Source organism: Bufo gargarizans, chromosome 3 (genome assembly GCF_014858855.1).
Source record: "Bufo gargarizans isolate SCDJY-AF-19 chromosome 3, ASM1485885v1, whole genome shotgun sequence".
NCBI classification, from domain to species: Eukaryota; Metazoa; Chordata; class Amphibia; order Anura; family Bufonidae; genus Bufo; species Bufo gargarizans.
The window spans coordinates 308,526,257-308,549,608 of NC_058082.1; the positions used below are offsets into that span (position 1 = coordinate 308,526,257).

The 23,352-nt window shown below is 42.6% G+C and overlaps 1 protein-coding gene across 3 annotated transcripts in view; it reads left to right on the forward strand.

Moving 5' to 3' along the window:
• Positions 1-938: 938 nt before the first annotated feature.
• LOC122931256 (gap junction alpha-4 protein-like) overlaps positions 939-23,352 on the forward strand; it is a 28,036-nt gene continuing 5,622 nt past the window's right edge. Inside the window, exons 1-2 of one of the 3 annotated variants that reach the window (XM_044285308.1) lie at positions 939-1,053; positions 1,689-1,795. The gene's annotated coding sequence lies outside the window, so the exon portion shown is untranslated. The remainder of the gene's footprint in view (positions 1,054-1,688; positions 1,796-23,352) is intronic. The other 2 variants (XM_044285309.1, XM_044285310.1) reach the window with 2 other exon arrangements.

The following is a 23,352-nucleotide window of genomic DNA, read 5'->3' on the forward strand; positions in this document are numbered from 1 at the left end:
CGTTCTCTGCTGGCCCTGCCTGTTTGCATTCAAAATCTGGCGCCTGCGCCGCGGCCGTACCTGTCTTCAATCGGCGCAGGCGCACTGAGAGGCATCCGCTCGCTTGGCCGCTCCATCCTCAATGCGCCTGCGCCGATGACGTCACATCTACACCCGGCGCAGGCGCATTGAGGATGGAGCGGCCGAGCGAGCGGCTGCCTCTCAGTGCGCCTGCGCCGATTGAAGACAGGTACGGCCGCGGCACAGGCGCCATATTTTGAATGCAAACAGGCAGGGCCAGCAGAGAACGATTCCGTTCCCTGGCCCTGTCAATCACAATGCAGAGGGGGCGTCTTTAGGATCGGAGGATGCGGCTGCTACCAGCAAGTAGCCACCCTACTTGCTGGTAGCAAGGTAATTTGCATATTTTAAAAGCATGTTTTTAACAAAATCTACAGGACCAAAATGATTAATTAGAATATGTAGCCATAAATCGCAGTGTAGGGATTATAAGTAAGCAAAAAAAAAAAAAGGTTTAGTGGGGTGACAGAAGCCCTTTAAATCCAAGGGTTCACATACTTTTTCCACCTGCACTGTGAATGTTTACATGGTGTGGTCAATAAAAACATGGTAACATTTAATTCTTTGTGTGTTATTAGTTTAAGCAGACTGTGATTGTCTATTGTTGTGACTTAGATGAAGATCAGATCACATTTTATGACCAATTTGTGCAGAAATCCATATCATTCCAAAGGGTTCACATACTTTTTCTTGCAACTGTATGTAGATGAATATTTTAGATAGCAGTATAACGTTCTATTTTGTTTTTATATATTTTTTGTATGTTTTATACAATTTCAATCAGAATAACTGATATTAGATTGTACAGAGCTTACAGACAATGAGTTAAATCATGTCCTGCCCTTTTCTGCCTGCTCCTCCTCTCAGCATCCTGCACACAAAAATCTTCTGCCATCCCATCACTGAATCTATGTACCACTCGGAACTATCTAAATTAGAATCCTTCAGTTACCTACCTGTCTTTCTTCAATGCTGTTCGCCACCTTACTTCAGGTAAGTCCTTCTTACTACCTGCTAACTACACGTGCTGATAGTTTTATAGCTCTGCCTACTGAGGAGCATTTTTAGAGTACGTAATACTAATCCAGGAAGTCTGCACTTTTTTAACGTAGTTGTCTATGACACATCCAAAGTAGATATAGAACTAGAAAATGGTATACCTTTATGGTTTATGAACTGATTTATGAGTTTTAACCTTAAAATTGATGTAAGTATAGGTAAAAACAAAAACCTTGAGACTTATCGATAGTCAATATTTATCCTTTATTTATCCTTATGTTATATACATACGACTGTATTCAGTACAGAGAATATAATCAGAAATGTAATCCTGAAATCGGAAACTAAGAAAAAATGAAGTGATGGACTTTAGCTTGTATTTAATTGGACAAGATATTAATAATTTGCCTAGTAAACAATTTCCATATTAATTGAATCAATTTCTATACTTTTTGCCTATACCTTGAACAAATGCATAAAAAGTTAAGTAATATTTTATCTATATATTATAAGTCAATATACATCATCAAATATTTGGTAAATAAGAACATTTTTGAGCAACCAGATTTGTTCAGTTAATGTGAGGTTAAGCTGCTTGAAGTCTTGGCTGTCTCCTTGCATTGTTTCAGGGCATCTCTGGATAATGTCTTCTCCGTTAAGGCAGCAAGACTACTGACAAACACACAGCCTGATATAGACATGTCGGACAACTAGCCACCAGCTTTCTATACTCATGGTAAGAGGGAAAGTTCAGTGCACCAAAAGTGAAATGATGGTTTTTATATAATAACAATCCATAATGTACAACGGAATCTTTAATGAGATAAATGGATTTGTATGTGTCAAAAAATTGGCAAAGGGGCTTCACATGCTTGGTGCTTACACCATATTTTTAATATGCCCCAAAAATAAAGTAATTACATTGATAAATTTGAGAAAATTATATTTCTTCCTTTGTTTTGTAGATAAGAACTATGTTCTCGGTTAGATATATATGAAATATAATTATAGAGAGGGTTTGAAGAGTGAACAATTGGAAACCCCTTGAGGCTATAAAAATAAAATAAGCAAAGGGTCTGTCACTTCCCGTCTCCCATACACTTATATCAATATGGCATCTTGCCGTAAAAAAGCATTGTTCTTTGGAAATGCTCTAAGTCTACCAAGATGCCGATTGTATCCCTGTACAAGCACATAACAGTTTGAAAAGCTCTTTAAATGGTAATGTCACTCACTGACTGGGAATCCTTGACAATATATGACTAGAAAAGCAAAAGTTAATACTTTGAAGAGGGATTCATTTCAAACACTGTCAGTCTTCTTCAAAGTAAAGGTCTGCAGCAGTTGTGTTCCATATTACAGTGTTATCTAGTGTATTTCCCCAAAAAGTGCCAGTCAAAGTATTCCTGCCATACTGCTAGTGTGCACCTCCACACAGTGATTGCCCCTTAATACATTGTCTGCTCAGTTTTCCCACCATACAGTGGTCTTGTTGTGCCTCCCCAATTTCAAGCCACAACATGATGCCCCATACAATGCCAGCCATAGTGTCCACTCCATATGGATTGAGCCACAGTATGTCTGCTAGTATAGACCTCCACTGAGCTAACAATCATGTACTACATTGTTAGAATGATTAACAAGTGTAGGAAAGGTTAGACATTTGACTTGTTCAAGATCTTCCTATTGATGTCCTATCTTCCAGATCATTATCTGATCGGTGAGGTCTGACACCTGACACACCTGCCGGTCCGCTGTTTAAAGAGGCCATGGCGCTCCTGTGAGTGTTGTGGTTTTCTGACAAGCTTACAAAGCACAGCACCGTACATTGTATAGTGGCTGTGTTTGGTATGGCAGCATTCACTTTAATGGAACTAAGCTGCTCCTGGGCCATGTGATCAACGGACATGACATCATTGGGCTAGGAAGATGGCACAGTGGCCTCTTTGAACAACTGATAGGTGGGGGTACAGTCCCACAAATCAGATATTGATGACCTTTCCTGAGGATAGGCCATAACCTCAATTTGTCCCACCATGTACTATGTTACTATAAGTATCTGATCAGTGTAGGTCTGACTGCTAGGACCTCCCACGATCACAAAAATGGGTCTTCGGTAGGACATGCCCTTTAAAGGAGCTTTCTTAAGACAGATATTGTTTTCGTAGTTAATCAAAATCCATGTGGCCTTTAAAGCCCAGCGGACAAGTGTCTATGACCACTCTTCTAGTCATCAGAGGCAATCACAGCATTCTGTCTCCTGACAATTGGACATTGATGTTGTGCTTTCAGTTATAAAACCACAGTTAAGTACTAGCTCCATCACCGATGCCCAACTACCCCAAGTGACTTAGAGTCTATCATGTCTATCAGCACTTTTGACAGGAAAAAAGTGATGCATGCAGTGCTATTCCTCTTGTAAAATATGAGGGAATGCAGGACAAAGACCCCAAACGCAGATGTGAACACATATATGAAAACACATGTGAAAATATCCACTGAACAAAAGTTTTTACTTTTTCCTTTTGAATGTACACTGAACAAAAATATAAACACAACACTTTTGGTTTCGCTCCCATTTTGCATGAGCTGAACTCAAAGATCTGAAACATTTTCTACATACACAAAAGACCCATTACTCTCAAATATTGTTCCCAAATGTGTCTAAATCTGTTAGTGAGCACTTCTCCTTTGCCAAGATAATCCATCCCACCTCACAGGTGTGTCATATCAAGGTGCTGATTAGACAGCATGAATATTGCACAGGTGTGCCTTAGACTGCCCACAATAATAGGACACTCTGAAATGTGCAGTTTGATCACACAGCACAATGTCACAGATGTCGCAACGTTTCTGACTGCAGGAATGTCTACTAGAGCTGTTGCCCGTGCAATGACTGTTCATTTCTCTACCATAAGCCGTCTCTAAAGGCATTTCAGAGAATTTGGCAGTACATCCAACCGGCCTCACAACCGCAGACCACGTGTAACCACACCAGCCCAGGACCCAGCATGTTCACCTCCATGATCGTCTGAGACCAGCCACCCGGACAGCTGCAGCAGCAATCAGTTTTCACAACCAAAGAATTTCTGCACAAACTGTCAGAAATCGTCTCAGGAAAGCTCATCTGCATGCTCGTCATCCTCATCGGGGTCTGGACCTGACTGCAGTTCGTCGTCGTAACCGTCTTGAGTGGGCAAATGCTCACATTCGATGGCGTCTGACATTTTGGAGAGGCGTTCTGTTCACGGATGAGTCCCAGTTTTCACTGTTAAGGGCAGATGGCAGACAGCATGTGTGGCATCGAGCGGGTGAGCGGTTTGCTGACGTCAACGTTGTGGATCGAGTGGCCCATGGTGGCGGTGTGGTTATGGTATGGGCAGGCGTATGTTATGGACAACGAACACAGGTGCATTTTATTGATGGCATTTTGAATGCACAGAGATACCGTGACGAGATAATTGTTGTGCCATTCATCCACAACCATCACCTCATGTTGCAGCATGATAATGCACGGCTCCATATTGCAAGGATCTGTATACAATTCCTGGCAGCTGAAAACATCCCAGTTCTTGTATGGCTAGCATACTCAACGGACGTCACCCATTGAGCATGTTTGGGATGCTCTGGATCGGCATATACGAAAGCGTGTTCCAGTTCCTGCCAATATTCTGCAACTTCGCACAGCTATTAAAGAGGAGTGGACTAACATTCCACGGGCCACAATCAACAACCTGATTATCTCTATGCGACGGAGATGTATTGCATTGCATGAGGCAAATGGTGGCCACACCAGATACTGACTGGTTTTCTGACCCCCACCCAGTAAGGCAAAACTGTGCACATTTCAGAGTGGACTTTTATTGTGGGCAGTCTAAGGCACACCTGTGCAATATTCAAGCTGTCTAATCAGCACCTTGATATGACACACCTGCGAGCTGGGATGGATTATCTCGGCAAAGAAGAAGTGCTCACTAACACAGATTTAGACAGATTTGTGAACAATATTTGAGAGTAATACATAGAAACATAGAATGTGTCGGCAGATAAGAACCATTTGGCCCATCTAGTCTGCCCAATATACTGATTACTATGAATAGCCCTTGGCCCTATCTTATATAAAGGATGGCCTTATGCCTATCCCATGCATGCTTAAACTCCTTCACTGTATTTGCAGCTACCACATCTGCAGGAAGGCTATTCCATGCATCCACTACTCTCTCAGTAAAGTAATACTTCCTGATATTACTTTTAAACCTTTTCCCCTCTGATTTAGAACTATGTCCTCTTGTAGCAGTTTTTCTTCTTTTAAATATTCTCTCCTCTTTTACCTTGATTCCCTTTATGTATTTAAAAGTTTCTATCATATCCCCTCTGTCTCGTCTTTCTTCCAAGCTATACATGTTAAGGTCAGAGAAACATAGATGGGTCTTGGGTAGTGGGTAATGGGTCTTTTGTGTATGTAGAAACTGTACTGTCAGGTCCATAAATAGTAGGACATCGACACAATTCTAGCATTTTTTGGTTCTATACACCACCACAATGGATTTGAAATGAAACGAACAAGATGTGCTTTAATTGCAGACTGTCAGCTTTAATTTGAGGGTATTTACATCTAAATCAGGTGAACGGTGTAGGAATTACAACAGTTTGCATATGTGCCTCCCACTTGTTAAGGGACCAAAAGTAATGGGACAGAATAATAATCATAAAGTAAAATGTTCACTTTTTAATACTTGGTTGCAAATCCTTTGCAGTCAATTACAGCCTGAAGTCTGGAACCCATAGACATCACCAGACGCTGGGTTTCATCCCTGGTGATGATCTGCCAGGCCTCTACTGCAACTGTCTTCAGTTCCTGCTTGTTCTTGGGGCATTTTCCCTTCAGCTTTATCTTCAGCAAGTGAAATGCATGATCAATCGGATTCAGGTCAGGTGATTGACTTGGCCATTGCATAACATTCCACTTCTTTCCCTTAAAAAACTCTTTGGTTGCTTTTGCAGTATGCTTTGGGTCCGAGTCCATCTGCACTGTGAAGCGCCATCCAATGAGTTCTGAAGCATTTGGCTGAATATGAGCAGATAATATTGCCCGAAACACTTCAGAATTCATCCTGCTGCTTTTGTCAGCAGTCACATCATCAAGAAATACAAGAGAACCAGTTCGATTGGCAGCCATACATGCCCACGCCATGACACTACCACCACTATGCTTCACTGATGAGGTGGTATGCTTAGGATCACGAGCAGTTCCTTTCCTTCTCCATATTCTTCTCTTCCCATCACTCTGGTACAAGTTGATCTTGGTCTCATCTGTCCATAGGATGTTGTTCCAGAACTGTGAAGGCTTTTAAGATGTCGTTTGGTAAACGCAAAACTGGCCTTCTGGTTTTTTAGGCTCACCAATGGTTTACATCTTGTGGTAAACCCTCTGTATTCACTCTGGTGAAGTCTTCTCTTGATTGTTGACTTTGACACACATACAGCTACCTCCTGGAGAGTGTTCCTGATCTGGCCAACTGTTGTGAAGGGTGTTTTCTTCACCAGGTAAAGAATTCTTCGGTCATCTACCACAGTTGTTTTCCATGGACTTCTGGATCTTTTGGTGTTGCTAAGCTCACCGGTGCGTTCCTTCTTTTTAGGAATGTTCCAAACAGTTGTTTTGGCCATGCCTAATGTTTTTGCTATCTCTCTGATGGGTTTGTTTTTTGTTTTTTCAGCCTAATGATGGCTTGCTTCACTGATAGTGACAGCGCTTTGGATCTCATCCTGAGAGTTGACAGCAACAGATTCCAAATGCAAATAGCACACTTGAAATGTACTCTGGACCTTTTATCTGCTCAATGTATTCGGGATAATAAGGGAATAACACACACCTGGCCAGCCATGGAACAGCTGAGAAGCCAATTGTTCCATTATTTTTGGTCCCTTAACAAGTGGGAGGCACATATGCAAACTGTTGTAATTCCTACACCGTTCACCTGATTTGGATGTAAATACCCTCAAATTAAAACTGACAGTCTTCAGTTAAAGTGCATCTTTTTTGTTTTATTTCAAATTCATTGTGGTTGTATATAAAGCCAAAAATGTTAGAATTGTGTCTGTACCTGACTGTATGTAGAAAATGTTTCAGATCTTTGAGTTCAGCTCATGCAAACCGAAAGTGTTGCGTTTATATTTTTGTTCAGTGCACATTCATAAGTTAAAAGTAAAAGCCTATCAGCTGTTTAAAGGTGCTGCGGCACTCATGCTAGTGCTGTAGCCTCTTCATTGTTGACATTGCTCCTAAAGCCCTTCTTTTGACATCACCTTGTACTGCAGTTTTGTCTCATTAAATTGAAGGGGTCAAAGATGCAATACCCAGCAGCCACTACTAAATGTTCCGCATGAAGGTGTATGGAGCAATGCACACAATGAGGAATTTGCAGCGCTCACTCAAGCACTTTAACTCCGTAAAACAGCTGGTCATGGGGGTGCCAAGGTTTGGAACCCCACCAATCTGAAATTAATATCCTTAGGACAGGCATAATTTCATCCTAAAAAAATCTCTTCAAGATACATTTACACACAGCATAAACACTGTGGATATGCCACTGTGATAAATGTTTCCATCACATTATACACTGCTTGTATACAGGGGTTGCGACTAGAGATGAGCGAATCGAATCCCACTTAGTGGAATTCTATCTGAATTTCCAGATAAATTCAATTCGCCTCTAAGCAGAATTTCCTTGTGCTTCGTGTTAGCGAATCGATTTAACCTGAAATAGTGTAAAAAACAAAAAAATTCATACTTGCCTCCTCCAGATTTCACTCCAGATCTTCAAACAAGATGGCGGTAGTCGGCCCGTCGATTTATTGATTTATTAATTTGTTTATGTTAATTTCACACAGTTTTTACACTCAGATACCGCGATCATGTATGAACATGGCATCTGAGGGGTACAATGACGGGGGGCTGCGCTATGGCAGCTCACAGTCATTGCACCCACTACTTACAAAAAAAATGCGCTTTATGACAAAGTAATTCGTCACAAAGCGAATTGTTTAGTAAAATTCGGCAAATCAGCCGAATCGAGCTTTTCATAAATTCGCTCATCTCTAGTTACGACCACCCTCTAATCCAGCAGTGGTGGCCGTGCGTGCACATTATAGGAAAAAGTTCCAGCCTCACTGGTGGTCAGGACTGTGGGAGTGCACATAGGCACACAAGCAGTAGCTCCTATCCCGGTCACCTCGTATCTGAGCTACATTTTATGGGATTTGTGGATGTACCCCACACATTTTAAACACTACCTACCTACCTACACTACCCTTATTTAATGAGCTAAACCACATTTCAATCAAGTAAATGTAATTCAACCCGTTGTGGCTTAGACCAGTTTCACATGAGCGTGCTTGGTCCGGCTGATGGCGCATTTCCCAGACCGAACATGACCAGGATGTTTTGACTGTGTATACTGCCTTTTACTGGCTCAAAAACCTGACATTGCAAAGAACTATCCCTATTTTCTGCCAGTACATATTTTTTCTCGCATAATGTATGCTGCATGTACAGTACAGACCAAAAGTTTGGACACACCTTCTCATTCAAAGAGTTTTCTTTATTTTCATGACTATGAAAATTGTAGATTCACACTGAAGGCATCAAAACTATGAATTAACACATGTGGAATTATATACATAACAAAAAAGTGTGAAACAACTGAAAATATGTCATATTCTAGGTTCTTCAAAGTAGCCACCTTTTGCTTTGATTACTGCTTTGCACACTCTTGGCATTCTCTTGATGAGCTTCAAGAGGTAGTCACCTGAAATGGTCTTCCAACAGTCTTGAAGGAGTTCCCAGAGATGCTTAGCACTTGTTGGCCCTTTTGCCTTCACTCTGCGGTCCAGCTCACCCCAAACCATCTTGATTGGGTTCAGGTCCGGTGACTGTGGAGGCCAGGTAGTCTGGCACAGCACCCCATCACTCTCCTTCATGGTCAAGTAGCCCTTACACAGCCTGCAGGTGTGTTTGGGGTCATTGTCCTATTGAAAAATAAATGATGGTACAACTAAACGCAAACCGGATGGAATGGCATGCCGCTGCAAGATGCTGTGGTAGCCATGCTGGTTCAGTATGCCTTCAATTTTGAATAAATCCCCAACAGTGTCACAAGCAAAGCACCCCCACACCATCACACCTCCTCCATGCTTCACGGTGGGAACCAGGCATGTAGAGTCCATCCATTCACCTTTTCTGCGTCGCACAAAGACACGGTGGTTGGAACCAAAGATCTCAAATTTGGACTCATCAGACCAAAGCACAGATTTCCACTGGTCTAATCTCCATTCCTTGTGTTCTTTAGCCCAAACAAGTCTCTTCTGCTTGTTGCCTGTCCTTAGCAGTGGTTTCCTAGCAGATATTCTACCATGAAGGCCTGATTTACACAGTCTCCTCTTAACAGTTGTTCTATAGATGTGTCTGCTGCTAGAACTCTGTGTGGCATTGACCTGGTCTCTAATCTGAGCTGCTGTTAACCTGCAATTTCCGAGGCTGGTGACTCGGATGAACTTATCCTCCGCATCAGAGGTGACTCTTGGCCTTCCTTTCCTGGGGCGGTCCGCATGTGAGCCAGTTTCTTTGTAGCGCTTGATGGTTTTTGTGACTGCACTTGGGGACACTTTCAAAGTTTGCCCAATTTTTCGGACTGACTGACCTTCATTTATTAAAGTAATGATGGCCACTCGTTTTTCTTTACTTAGCTGCTTTTTTCTTGCCATAATACAAATTCTAACAGTCTATTCAGTAGGACTATCAGCTGTGTGTCCACCTGACTTCTCCACAACGCAACTGATGGTCCCAACCCCATTTATAAGGCAAGAAATCCCACTAATTAAACCTGACAGGGCACACCTGTGAAGTGAAAACCATTTCAGGTGACTACCTCTTGAAGCTCATCAAGAGAATGCCAAGAGTGTGCAAAGCAGTAATCAAAGCAAAAGGTGGCTACTTTGAAGAACCTAGAATATGACATATTTTCAGTTGTTTCACACTTTTTTGTTATGTATATAATTCCACATGTGTTAATTCATAGTTTTGATGCCTTCAGTGTGAATCTACAATTTTCATAGTCATGAAAATAAAGAATACTCTTTGAATGAGAAGGTGTGTCCAAACTTTTGGTCTGTACTGTATGCAATGTAGAAGTATAATGCAGAGTATGACTTATGCTTTGTAGATGCCACTAGTGTATCATCAGATTTAATGTACTGTGGACTATATCTTTTGGCTTTGATTGTAATGCTTGTTCTGATAGCATGTAACAAAACTTGTAATTTAGCAGAACACGATAAAAACTGAGATTTGTCTTTCCTTTCTGTGCTCACAAAGTTCTCATTCAGGAAGGATATGATGTATTTATACAGTTTCAGAGCTGACTCGTTAAAAACAAAAGCTCCATAAATAATAGGGAGGAACTGACACTTAGCAGTACCACGAAACGTGCCTCTTTTATGCCGTTCCCAAAACATTTTTCCCAGCAGGGTTCATTAAAAGGAAAATCTACTATATGCACATGGTGGTGTAGTTTACGCTGATTTTCCGCACCAAATCCACACCAAAATCCACGTGTTACATGCAGATTTTTTGGTGGATTGCAAAGGGTAAAAATCTGCACTGACAATTTGCACAAAACATCTATTTGCAGTATGTAGCAGGTGTATGTGGCCTAAAAAAAATACATTGTTCACTGGGGCTAAAACCTGAATTGTCTTGGAATACCCTAGAAATACTAAATATATCCTGTCAATGCAATGTCAGTATTTTGTTTAAAGGGCAATGCATTTTTATTCAAAATGGTTGTCCAAGTAAAACATGGCTGCTGTTTTCCCAAAATAGGTCTACACTTGTCCACAGGTTGCGTCTGGTGGCAGGTCAGCCACATTTACTTCAATGGAGTTAAACTGCAGCCTATGGACAAGTGTGGCACTTGTCTTTAAAAAAAAAAGTAGCCATATTTTGTTGGTTGGCCCCTTTCTGGCTACTTGTGACCAAACAGGGACACTAGTGGCCCCGTCACAGAGTGGTGAGGGTGGAAACAGTGAGAGGAGTCAACATAGTGCCCCCATTACAGAATGGGGAGCCTGGCAACTGCATGAGGAGTCAACATAATGGCCTCAGTCACAGAGTGGGGAGGATGGCAACAACATGAAAAGCCAACATAGTGGTCCTTTCACATAGTGGGGAGGGTGGCAACAGCAAGAGAAGTCAACATAGTGGCCCAGCCACAGACTGGGGAGGCGGGGGGAAACTGCTGTGGCAGTAACAGAACAAGATAGTGGCAGTAGGAGAAGATGGCAGCAGAGGAGCAGGTGTGTGGCATCAGGTGGGTCGCGGCATTAGAATAGTGGCTGAAGCACGTGGACAGAAGTAACAGTTCATTTTTCACAATGTTTTGCTGTGGAACCCAGAATAATCTAGTCTGATGCATCACTACACTGGCTTATGGAAATCCTGGCTGATCCATATCTGATTTATCTTTACAAAGGTCAGTCTCTTAACATTTTGTGTTGAAAGGCGAGTTCTCTTTGGGGTAACTATGGCCCCCGCTGCACTAAACACCCGCTCTGATGCCACACTACTGGCCAGGCAGGAAAGCTTGTCCAGGACAAACTCGTCCAGTTGCGGCCACAAATCAAGTTTAGCTGCCATTAGTCCAGGGGATCTGGCAGCCCAGGTATGCTACCACATGCTGTTTCAGGTTCTGCTCCATGTCCTGCTGCTGCTGGGTGGTTTCTTCAGTAGGCAGGTGAAGAAAAGTGCTAGTTAGAGACTCCAGACTTAAGTTGCTGCTAATGGAGCTGCTGCTGCTCCTGCCCCCCTCCCCACTCCAGCAGTCCTGGCAGTGGAGCGTGAGTGCAGAGGACCCCTCCCCCCAGTCAGACATTTGTGAAGATGGGCAATAGCGCACATACGCAGCAGCCAACTGACTACATAGGATGTCTCAATAGTAGTTCAGTTTTTCCTCCCTCTCAGCAGGTGGAAAAAAGGCCCCTATTTTGGACCGGTAGCGAGGGTCTAACATGGTGGAGATTCAGTAGTCATCCCTCTGCCAAATGGTGATAATACGGCTGTCAATACGCAAGCAACTTAGCATGAATCTGGCCATTTTTTGCAAGGGACTCGGATTGTCTCCCTGCCTCCATCTCCACTGCATACTACCATGGTGTGTCGGGGTCATGAAAATACACTGACACAGTGAAGGGTATTGTCTGGGAAAACAGGTATTTTCCTCCCAGTGTGTGCTGCTGGACTGATTCGTCACCAGGTGGGGTCAAAACACCGGACTAGATTTCAGGTGCCGGTCCAGGGTTTTGGCAACACCTAGCTGCCCTTAAAAGACAGCTGGGATCAGCAGAGGGGATCTCTGTGTTGGGATCTGAGGCTTGTGCCAAGTTGGAGGACTGAGACCCAGGTGTAGAGAAAACAGGCCTCCTAAAGCCTACTTATGGACTTGGCGAGGCAGAACTGACAGCAGGGTGTGAACTAACACCCAGGAGATAAGGTGACTTTCTTGCTTTATGAACTTATCAAGACTGCAAAGTGACTTGCGTTTTGTGCTATACCTTATGTGTGACTAAACATAGTGCACGCCTGACGCTGTATGACGTGCAGAGTGGGGCTCAGAAGAAGACAAGGGAGGGGTGAGTACTGTGCAGTACTTTTTCCCTCGCTTTTAGGGGGGAAAGTGTGTCTTATAGTCTGAAAAAATACAGTACATAGGCCCCTCAAATCCTAAAAAATTGTTTTTTTTTACATTTTTTGTTTACATTTGAGGGCTTATTTTTTGTGAGGCAAGGTGTATTTTTTATGACATAATTTAATTTACCATATCTAATGGAAAGTGGGAGAAAATTCTTTGTGGGGTGAATGTAAAAAAAGAAACAACACAATTACAAAAAGTTTTTGGGGGTTTTGATATTACAGCATTCATTGTGTGCTAAAAATGACATGATATCCTTATTTTTCAGGTCAGTGAGAATACAGAGACACCAGATTTTTATAGTTTTTAATATTCAATATCTATATTCATTTAATATATTTAACTTATTTTAATTAAATACCTTTGAAAAAAATATATTTTGTAACAACATTTTCTGACAGCCAGAACTTTTTTATATTTCCATATACAAAGCTTCATGAAGGCTTGTTTTTTTTGCAGGGTAAACTGTCCTTTTTATTGATATCATTTTAGGAAATGTACAATTTTAGATAACTTTTTTATTTTATGGAGGAGACAATCGTGGACTTTTATAAAAAAAAAATTGTTGTGGCCTTCACCACCTAGGAAAAATATTTTGATATTTTAATAGTTCAGACGTTTTCAGACACGATAGTACCTGTTATGTTTAATTTTTTTATTGTTTATTTTTATATGTAAACTTGGGAAAGGGGGATGATTTAAATTTCTTATGTTTTTACTTTTTTTTTTTTTTATTCATTTTTTTACTGTCATTTTTAATACTCATAGAGGACTTGAACATGCAGTCTTCTGATCACTTGTTCCATATTCTGCAATAGAATACTATTAGAGTCCATGGGATTCTGAGAGGCTCGTGAAAAGCTGTGCCTTGGGCATAGCTCTTGAGGCAACTAGCATGGCAACCAATCGAAGCCCTGTGTTTTCTCTGCAGGGGCTCCAATTAGAAGGGTGAAGAAACTCCTTTCTCTGTCTAACCCCACAGATGACACAGTCGCTATTGACAGCAGCAGCTGAGGAGTTAAATAACCATGATTCGTGTAATCACCAATAGTAGTCCCTGCCAGCAAGTGCCTGTTGAATTCTATATTGAGCACCTCCAATGTATAGAGCGAGCTCAGCTTGTGTTTTCCCATATTTATAAAATTTGGGAAATAAATAAAACAAACAATGTCGGGCAGGGGAGTGGGGAATATGATTGCTTTCACTTCTCTAGCATCTACACTAACCCCTACCCAAGGTATTGTTTGTTTTATTAATTCTTTACATTACATGTTTTTGGTTGAATTATCTGGGGCCCCTAATTGTGTCTGTACAAAAAAAATTTTTTTTTAATCAAATATAGGTTATGTTTTATGGCACTTTCAGTGATAATGGTTTTAGGCTAGGTGTCATAACTGGCATTATATCATCAGTGGTCTGGCTGCAAATTATAGATTCTGTCCTATTCTTTTTTGCATTGCGAACAATAGGCTTTTTTTACAGCATGCATTTTACAGCGGGAAATGCAGGATGTTTGGCACCCAGGGCGGGTCTTTTTTGTGGCACCCCCCCATACTTTAATAAAATTGTACCCCCTCACAGTAGTATTGCCATCATTGTACAACCTTCACAGTAGTTTTGTACAGATGTGTGCGCCGTCACAGTAGTTATGCCCACATTGTGCCCTCTCAAAGTAGTTATGCCCACATTGTGCCCCCTCACAGTAGTTATGCCCTCTCTGTGCCCCTTTCACAGTTGCAATGCCCTCTTTGTGCCCCCTTCACAGTAATAATCCCCATTGTGCCCCCTTCATAGTAATAATCCCGATTGTGCCCCTTTCATAGTAATAATCCCCATTGTGCCCCCTTTATAGTAATAATCCCCATTATGCCCCCTTCATAGTAATAATGCCCATTGTGCCCCTTTCACAGTAATAATGCCAATTGTGCCACAGGTGATGTTATAGAAACCCCTGAGAGCTACACTATGTTCATGTGAGGTCCATACAGGGGTTCCAGCGATCAAACATTTATCACCTAAATTGTATAGAATACAAGCTGCAATAAACAGTGTCTCCTGTGGATTTCTCCTCTTAGTAAAGATAGGGAAATAGCTGGGGAAAAGGCAAGAGACACAGGTGGTGGGGAAAAGTCTGCAGATACACCATCAGATGTACCAGACATGTACCAGACAGCTGCTGCATCAGCTCCTTTGATGTACATGTTCTCTCACATTATAGTATCTGATGCATAAGTCTGCCTACTTACAAAAACATGGCATGTCCCACCTACTCCCAGGCTGCCTTAACATCTGGCCACTACACATAATAAAACGACCCGTTCTACTTCCTGCTCCATGATTACTTGGGTTCAGGAGTAGACTGGCCTTAGATGCTATCTGAAAACAGTATCATCCTGCTGCTACCCCAGAAACTGTGCGTGCTGTGCTCCCCAAAGGGCCCCAAATACTATTCTGTTGAAAAATTACGCCCCAGTAGTAATAATGCTACTAAATTGCCTCCACCAATAATAATGCCCCCCAGTAATCGAATACCCCCAGTAATAATAATAATAGTGTGCTCTCATTAATAATACCCGTATAGTGCCCCTAGTAATAATGTCCCCTAAAATGCCCCATGTATTATAAATGCCACTACAGTGCCTCCAGCAATAACTCCCATTGTGCCACAGTAAAAATGCCCATATAGTGACCCCTGTATTAATAATGTACCCTAATGTCCCAGTACAAAAAATTCCCCTATAGTGCCCCAGCATTAAAATGCCCCCCCCCCCCAGTGCCTCCAGTAATGCGTCCTATAGTGCCTTCCTTATTAAGAAATGCCCCTCGTAATGCCCCCTATAGTGCTCCAGTATTGAAATGTCCCTAGTGCCTCTAGTGATGCCCCCTATAGTGTCCCAGTATTAAAAATGCTGAGGTCAGTAATACAGTTGAATTCAGTAAGAAGACACACCCCAACTTCCTGGCACCCTTGGCACGTACCTAGTGATGCCTAATGGTAAATCATGCCCTGATTGAGACCATCTGCATTGGGATGCAGGTGTTTCAGGCTGCAGACAGTGGGAGCATCAGGTACTTATGTATTATCTATTATACTTACTGTCAACATGTGCCCTTCTGAATTCAACATCCTCAAAAATCCAATACAGTTAAATATTGCAGTGGGGAACAGGAGCCAATGGGGCACTGCCCTGCCATTTACCCTCAGAGGCCACTGGTCACTAGACCAGTAGTTTATGAGACAGTAGAATTGTGCAGGTGGTTGCAAGGCAGTGAAACTGTGCTACATCTCAGGGAGCATGACGTGCCAAAAATGTAAAACCACACATAAAGTATAAATACATTCTTTATTACTTCATAGAAAACACACAATAGAGATAAAACCATTTACAAAATATGCAGTATGGACTCACAATATAGTCAACCCTCCCACCTACGCTGCCGGTCCAGCCCTCCACACATAGCTCTATCAATCATATGATATAATGGTACCCCACAATGGTTATAATCTGCTCCAGACCACAAGTAAATATATCGTATAAAAAAGAGGAACAACTGCAAAAAGATATAGGATTTTGATGGAGGGGAAGAAAAAACGGATTACAATACTTGCCGGAAAAAAATGGGAAAAGGAACTACAGTCTTTTTTGAAAGAGAAATGGAAAGACGCTCTTAGAAGCTATGCTATGGTTTCTGATAGGGGTTCACATAAGATATCACAGTTTTTTATAGTGCACAGATTACATCGATCCCCTTGGATGTTAAAGAGAATGGGTGTAAGAGCTACAGATAAGTGCAGGGGAGAGAAAGCTGATTTAATGCATTGTTTTTGGAGATGCCCCAGACTGTTTAGATATTGGACAGAAATAGCAGAGACAGTATTAGTACTTTTGAAGGTTCAAATATCTGAAGATCCAGTAGTCTGTATATTAGGGGCAATGGAACATCTGAACTTTTTCAAGCTAGGCTTCTTATACTCAGGAAATGGATAAAGGAAGATCCTCCGACAGTGGGACAGTGGCGAGAAGCCGTCGTCAATTTGATTAAAATGGAACGGGTGACTGAGTGCTATATCAAAAAATCTGAGAAACTTGATGAAATATGGAAAAAAAATGGGTATATTAGGGCTGGAAATGTGTTTTTTTTGTTGTTTTTTTTTCTTATCGCCCCGCTCCCTAAGGGTGGTTGGTGGGTATTTGGGATAAAATAGAACGGAAGGGGAAAGGAAAAAGAAAAAGGTCATTATAATATTTACCAATCTGTAATATGGATTTTTATATTGTTGAATTGAAGTGTTTTGGGTATAAATGTATATGTTTTTATAAAAATCGAAATAAAGATAAATGTTAAAAATATATATATATATATATCGTATACTTACCATCTATAACTTGATTCCAGGTGGGCGATTAATAATGTACATAATAAATTGATAGGAGCAATTCAAACACATCGTGGGGCCATTAATTGTACATGCAATAAGACTCCATCTGAAGTGCTACACCATACACAAACAATAGATAGCATATACAATAAACTTCATAACCACAAGCATGGTAGAGTACAGACCCAGAGTAGGGTGGCAGTGGTCTGTACTAGTCTAGTGGTTGGTTATCTCAGGGAGCATGATGATGCCATCGAGACCAGCTGCACTGGAATGCAGGAAATTCAGTCCATACACCAGAAGAGGTCTGTGGCCTTTACCGCAGAGGCAAAGTGGAATGGCCATTTGTGGAGCATACAAGTCACAATAGGTGCATTACTGGGGCCAATACAGGGGAGTTATGGGGGCACTTTTAATACTGGGGGCACTATAGGAGCATTACTAGGGGGAATATTGGGGCACTTTTAATACTGAGGCCCTATGGGGCATTACTGTGACATTATTATTACTGGGTGTGCTATTTATTCTGGAGTATAGCATTTGGGACATTGAAGAGCACAGCAGGCACAGTATTGAGGGTGGCAGCAGCATGACACTGTTGGGACACCAAGGTAGAGAGGATGATGGAAAAATTATGAATAAACAGTAAAATGCCTGTGTGGCAATCTCTGCAGAGACGAGATGTGGCTGAAAGAAGTTGTCATGGGGATCTGGACTGACAATGAGGAAAAAGAATGCCTAAATCAGAGGCGATACCACTGGATGTAATATGTATATAGAGCTGTACCCTCCTGTGTGTTTGGTAGCTCTGAAAGACCAAGCATCATGCTAAAGGTATGGCTGGGTCAGTGCATCTAACCTCCTCAGCCCCTTCCTACGTATCTTAACTAGAGACAACACAAGAAGGAGGACAGAACATATCAGCTGTCACTTACCAACACAACTTCTGTAGAGGTGTATGTTATGCTACACTGTGGTATTTGGTTCTGCTGGAGCAGTATATTGTGTTGCCCTGTAGTATTTGGTTCTGCTGGAGAAGTATATTGTGTTGCCCTGTGGTATTTGGCTTTGCTAGGGCAGTATATTTTTCTGCACTGTGGTATTTGGTTCTGCTGGTGCATTATATTGTGTTGGCCTGGGGTATTTGGCTCTGCTGGGGCAGTATTCAGTGCTGCTCTATGTTATTCTGACTCCATCTAATTGTGATGACCCCACCTTCTCCTTTCAAGACACTGCAATTTTCCATTTTTCCATTTTAATTTTATTCCCTGCCTTTCCAGAGCCATAAAATTTTTATTCTTCTGTTCACATAGATGTACGAGGGCTTGTTTTCTGCAAGACAAATTGCACTTTCTAATGGCACCTTTTATATTGCATATGATGTAGTGGGAAAATGGACAGAATTGGGAAAAAAATGCAATTCCAAAATAGTTTTATGGGTTTTATTTGTACCTTCATTCTCTGTGCCAGTACAATTACAAAGATTCTACAAATATATAGTGTTTCTTGTGTTTTAATACTTTAAAAAAAAACACTTTGGGAAAAAAATTATTTATTGGCTTTGCCATATTCTGACCCCCATAACTTTTTTATACTTATACACAGTGGATATAAAAAGTCTACACACCCCTGTTAAAATAAGACAAAGATAAATGATTTCAGAACTTTTTCCACCTTTAATGTGACAAATAAACTGTACAACTCAATTGAAGGCTTTTGATTTTATTACAGCACTCAGTCTTTTTGGGTATGAATCTAACAGCATGGCACATTTTGACTTGGCAAGATTTGCCCACTCTTCTTTGCAAAAACATTCCAAATCTCTCAGATTGCGAGGGCATCTCCTGTGCACAGCCCTCTTCAGATCACCCCACAGATTTTCAATCTAATTCAGGTCTGGGCTCTGGCTGGGCCATTCCAAAATTGTAATCTTCTTCTGGTGAAGACATTCCTTGGTTTATTTGGATGTATGCTTTGGGTTGTTGTCATGCTGAAAGATGACGTTTCTCTTCATGTTCAGCTTTCTAGCAGAAGCCTGAAGGTTTTGTTCCAATATTGACTGGTATTTGGAACTGTTCATAATTCCTTCTAGCTTAACAAAGGCCTCAGTTCCAGCTGAAGAAAAACAGCCCCATAGCATGATGCTGCCACCACCATGCTTCACTGTGGGTATGGTGTTCTTTTGGTGATGTGCAGTGTTGTTTTTGCACCAAACATATCTTTTGGAATTATGGCTAAAAAGTTCAACCTTGGTTTCATCAGACCATAACACCTTTTCCCACATGCTTTTGGGAGACTTCAGATGTGTTTTTGCAAAATGTAGCCTGGCTTGGATGTTTTTCTTCGTAAGAAAAGGCTTTCATCTTGCCACTCTACCCCATAGCCCAGACATATGAAGAATATGGGAGATTGTTGTCACATGTACCACACAACCAGTACTTGCCAGATATTCCTGCAGCTACTTTAATGTTGGTGTAGGCCTCTTGGTAGCCTCCCAGACCAGCTTTTTTCTTGTTGTTTCATAAATTTTGGAGGGACGTCCAGTTCTTGGTAATGTCACTGTTGTGCCATATTTTCTCCACTTGATGATGACTGCCTTCACTGTGTTCCATGGTATATCTAATGCCTTGGAAATTATTTTGTACCCTTCTCCTGACTGATACCTTTTAACAATGAGATCCCTCTGATGCTTTAGAAGCTCTCTGTGGGCCATGGCTTTTGCTGTGGGATGTAACTAATAAAATTTCAGGAAAGACCAACTAGAGAAGCAGAACTTTATTTGGGGTTAATCAGAGGGACTTTAAATGATGGCAGGTGTATGCTGACTCCTATTTAACATGATTTTGAATGTGATTGCTTAATTCTGAATACAGCTACATCCCCAGTTATAAGAGGGTGTGCACACTTATGCAACCACATTATTTTAGTTTTTTGGGTTTTCTTCCCTCTACCTAAAAGATTTCAGTTTGTTTTTCAATTGAGTTGTACAGTTCATAGGCTACATTAAAGGTGGTAAAAGTTCTGAAATGATTTATCTTTGTCTCATTTTTTTTACATCACAGAAACCTGACATTTTAACAGGGGTGTGTAGACTTTTTATATCTACTGTACATGCTCCTAGATGAGCCGCCTCCATGGTCCACACGATCTGGTGAAGCGGGGGATGAAGCGTACGCTCCATCACTTATCACATTCTACTCTAAACTAGCTTAGCCGCAACCTTGGCAAGAAGTTGGACCAGTCCACTACTACCTAGAGAGGGGGAATGGAATGGTAAGTTCCATTTCTGTTGCAAAACACTGCCAAGCATACCCCTTCTGCTGGTGTACAAAGTGTATTGCATGATATTACATTGCATTTACATTATGAACCATGCTGTATCTGCCCGTATTGCTGAGAAAAATTAGGTTTTAATATATGCAAAAATGAGTCTCTCGAAGCAATGGAGGCATTGCTGTTACCCCTAGAGGCTCAGCTCTCTCTGCAACTGCCTCACCCTCTGCACTTTGACAGGGCCACACAGGGAAAACATCATCATGCGTGGCTCTGTCAATCAAAGTGGAGAGGGCCGCTTATTGCAGAGAAAGCAGAGCCTCTAGCAGTAACAGCAACGCCCCTGTTGCTCCTACATAAGCATACTGTACATTAAAACATAATTTTTCTCAGCAATGTGAGCACATATGAACATGGAACAACACAGATGTCTTTAAGCTGCCAAGTGCACATGTAACAAGTCAGCCATAGGTACAAATCTGCTGACAGATGCCCTTTAACCACCTCCGGACCGCCTAACGCACATGTGCGTTCCGGAGGTGGCAGGCTGGCGCACAGTCACGCATATATGCGTCATCTCGCGAGACGCGAGATTTCCTGTGAACGCGCGCACACAGGCGCGCGCGCTCACAGGATCGGAAGGTAAGCGAGTGGATCTCCAGCATGCCAGCGGCGATCGTTCGCTGGCAGGCTGGAGATCCGAATTTTTTAACCCCTAACAGGTATATTAGACGCTGTTTTCATAACAGCGTCTAATATACCTCCTACCTGGTCCTCTGGTGGTCCCTTTTGTTAGGATCGACCACCAGAGGACTCAGGTAGGTCAGTACAGTCGCACCAAACACCACACTACACTACACCCCCCCCCCCCCGTCACTTATTAACCCCTTATAAACCCCTGATCACCCATGATCACCCCATATAAACTCCCTGATCACCCCCCTGTCATTGATCACCGCCCTGTCATTGATCACCCCCCTGTCAGGCTCCGTTCAGACGTCCGTATGATTTTTACGGATCCACGGATACATGGATCGGATCCGCAAAAAGCATACGGACGTCTGAATGGAGCCTTACAGGGGGGTGATCAATGACAGGGGGGTGATCAATGACAGGCGGGTGATCACCCATATACACTCCCTGATCACCCCCTGTCATTGATCACCCCCCTGTCATTGATCACTCCCCTGTCAGGCTCCATTCAGACGTCCGCATGATTTTTACGGATCCATGGATACATGGATCGGATCCGCAAAACACATGCGGACGTCTGAATGGAGCCTTACAGGGGGTGATCAATGACAGGCGGGTGATCACCCATATACACTCCCTGATCACCCCCCTGTCATTGATAACCCCCCTGTAAGGCTCCATTCAGACGTCCGCATGCGTTTTGTGGATCCGATCCATGTATCCATGGATCCGTAAAAAATCATGCGGATGTCTGAATGGAGCCTTACAGGGGGGGTGATCAGTGACAGGGGGGTGATCACCCTGATTACCCTGATCACCCCCTGTCATTGATAACCCCCCTGTAAGGCTCCATTCAGACGTCCGCATGCGTTCTGTGGATCCGATACATGTATCCATGGATCCGTAAAAAATCATGCGGATGTCTGAATGGAGCCTTACAGGGGGGGGTGATCAGTGACAGGGGGGTGATCACCCTGATTACCCTGATCACCCCCTGTCATTGATAACCCCCCTGTAAGGCTCCATTCAGACGTCCGCATGCGTTCTGTGGATCCGATACATGTATCCATGGATCCGTAAAAAATCATGCGGATGTCTGAATGGAGCCTTACAGGGGGGGTGATCAGTGACAGGGGGGTGATCACCCTGATTACCCTGATCACCCCCTGTCATTGATAACCCCCCTGTAAGGCTCCATTCAGACGTCCGCATGCGTTCTGTGGATCCGATACATGTATCCATGGATCCGTAAAAAATCATGCGGATGTCTGAATGGAGCCTTACAGGGGGGGTGATCAGTGACAGGGGGGTGATCACCCTGATTACCCTGATCACCCCCTGTCATTGATAACCCCCCTGTAAGGCTCCATTCAGACATCCGCATGCGTTCTGTGGATCCGATACATGTATCCATGGATCCGTAAAAAATCATGCGGATGTCTGAATGGGGCCTTACAGGGGTGGTGATCAGTGACAGGGGGGTGATCACCCTGATTACCCTGATCACCCCCTGTCATTGATAACCCCCCTGTAAGGCTCCATTCAGACGTCCGCATGCGTTTTGTGGATCCGATCCATGTATCCATGGATCCGTAAAAAATCATGCGGATGTCTGAATGGAGCCTTACAGGGGGGGTGATCAGTGACAGGGGGGTGATCACCCTGATTACCCTGATCACCCCCTGTCATTGATAACCCCCCTGTAAGGCTCCATTCAGACGTCCGCATGCGTTTTGTGGATCCGATCCATGTATCCATGGATCCGTAAAAAATCATGCGGATGTCTGAATGGAGCCTTACAGGGGGGGTGATCAATGACAGGGGGGTGATCAGGGAGTCTATATGGGTGATCACCCCCCTGTCATTGATCACCCCCCTGTCATTGATCACCCCCCCCCCCCCCCCCCCCCCCCCCGGTAAGGCTCCATTCAGACATTTTTTTTGGCACAAGTTAGCGGAAATTTTTTGTTTGTTTTTGTTTTTGTCTCATATTCCACTAACTTGTGTCAAAAAATAAAATCTCACATGGACGCACCATACCCCTCACGGAATCCAAATGCGTAAACATTTTTAGACATTTATATTCCAGACTTCTTCTCACGCTTTAGGGCCCCTAAAAAGCCAGGGCAGTATAAATACCCCACATGTGACCCCATTTCGGAAAGAAGACACCCCAAGGTATTCCGTGAGGGGCATATT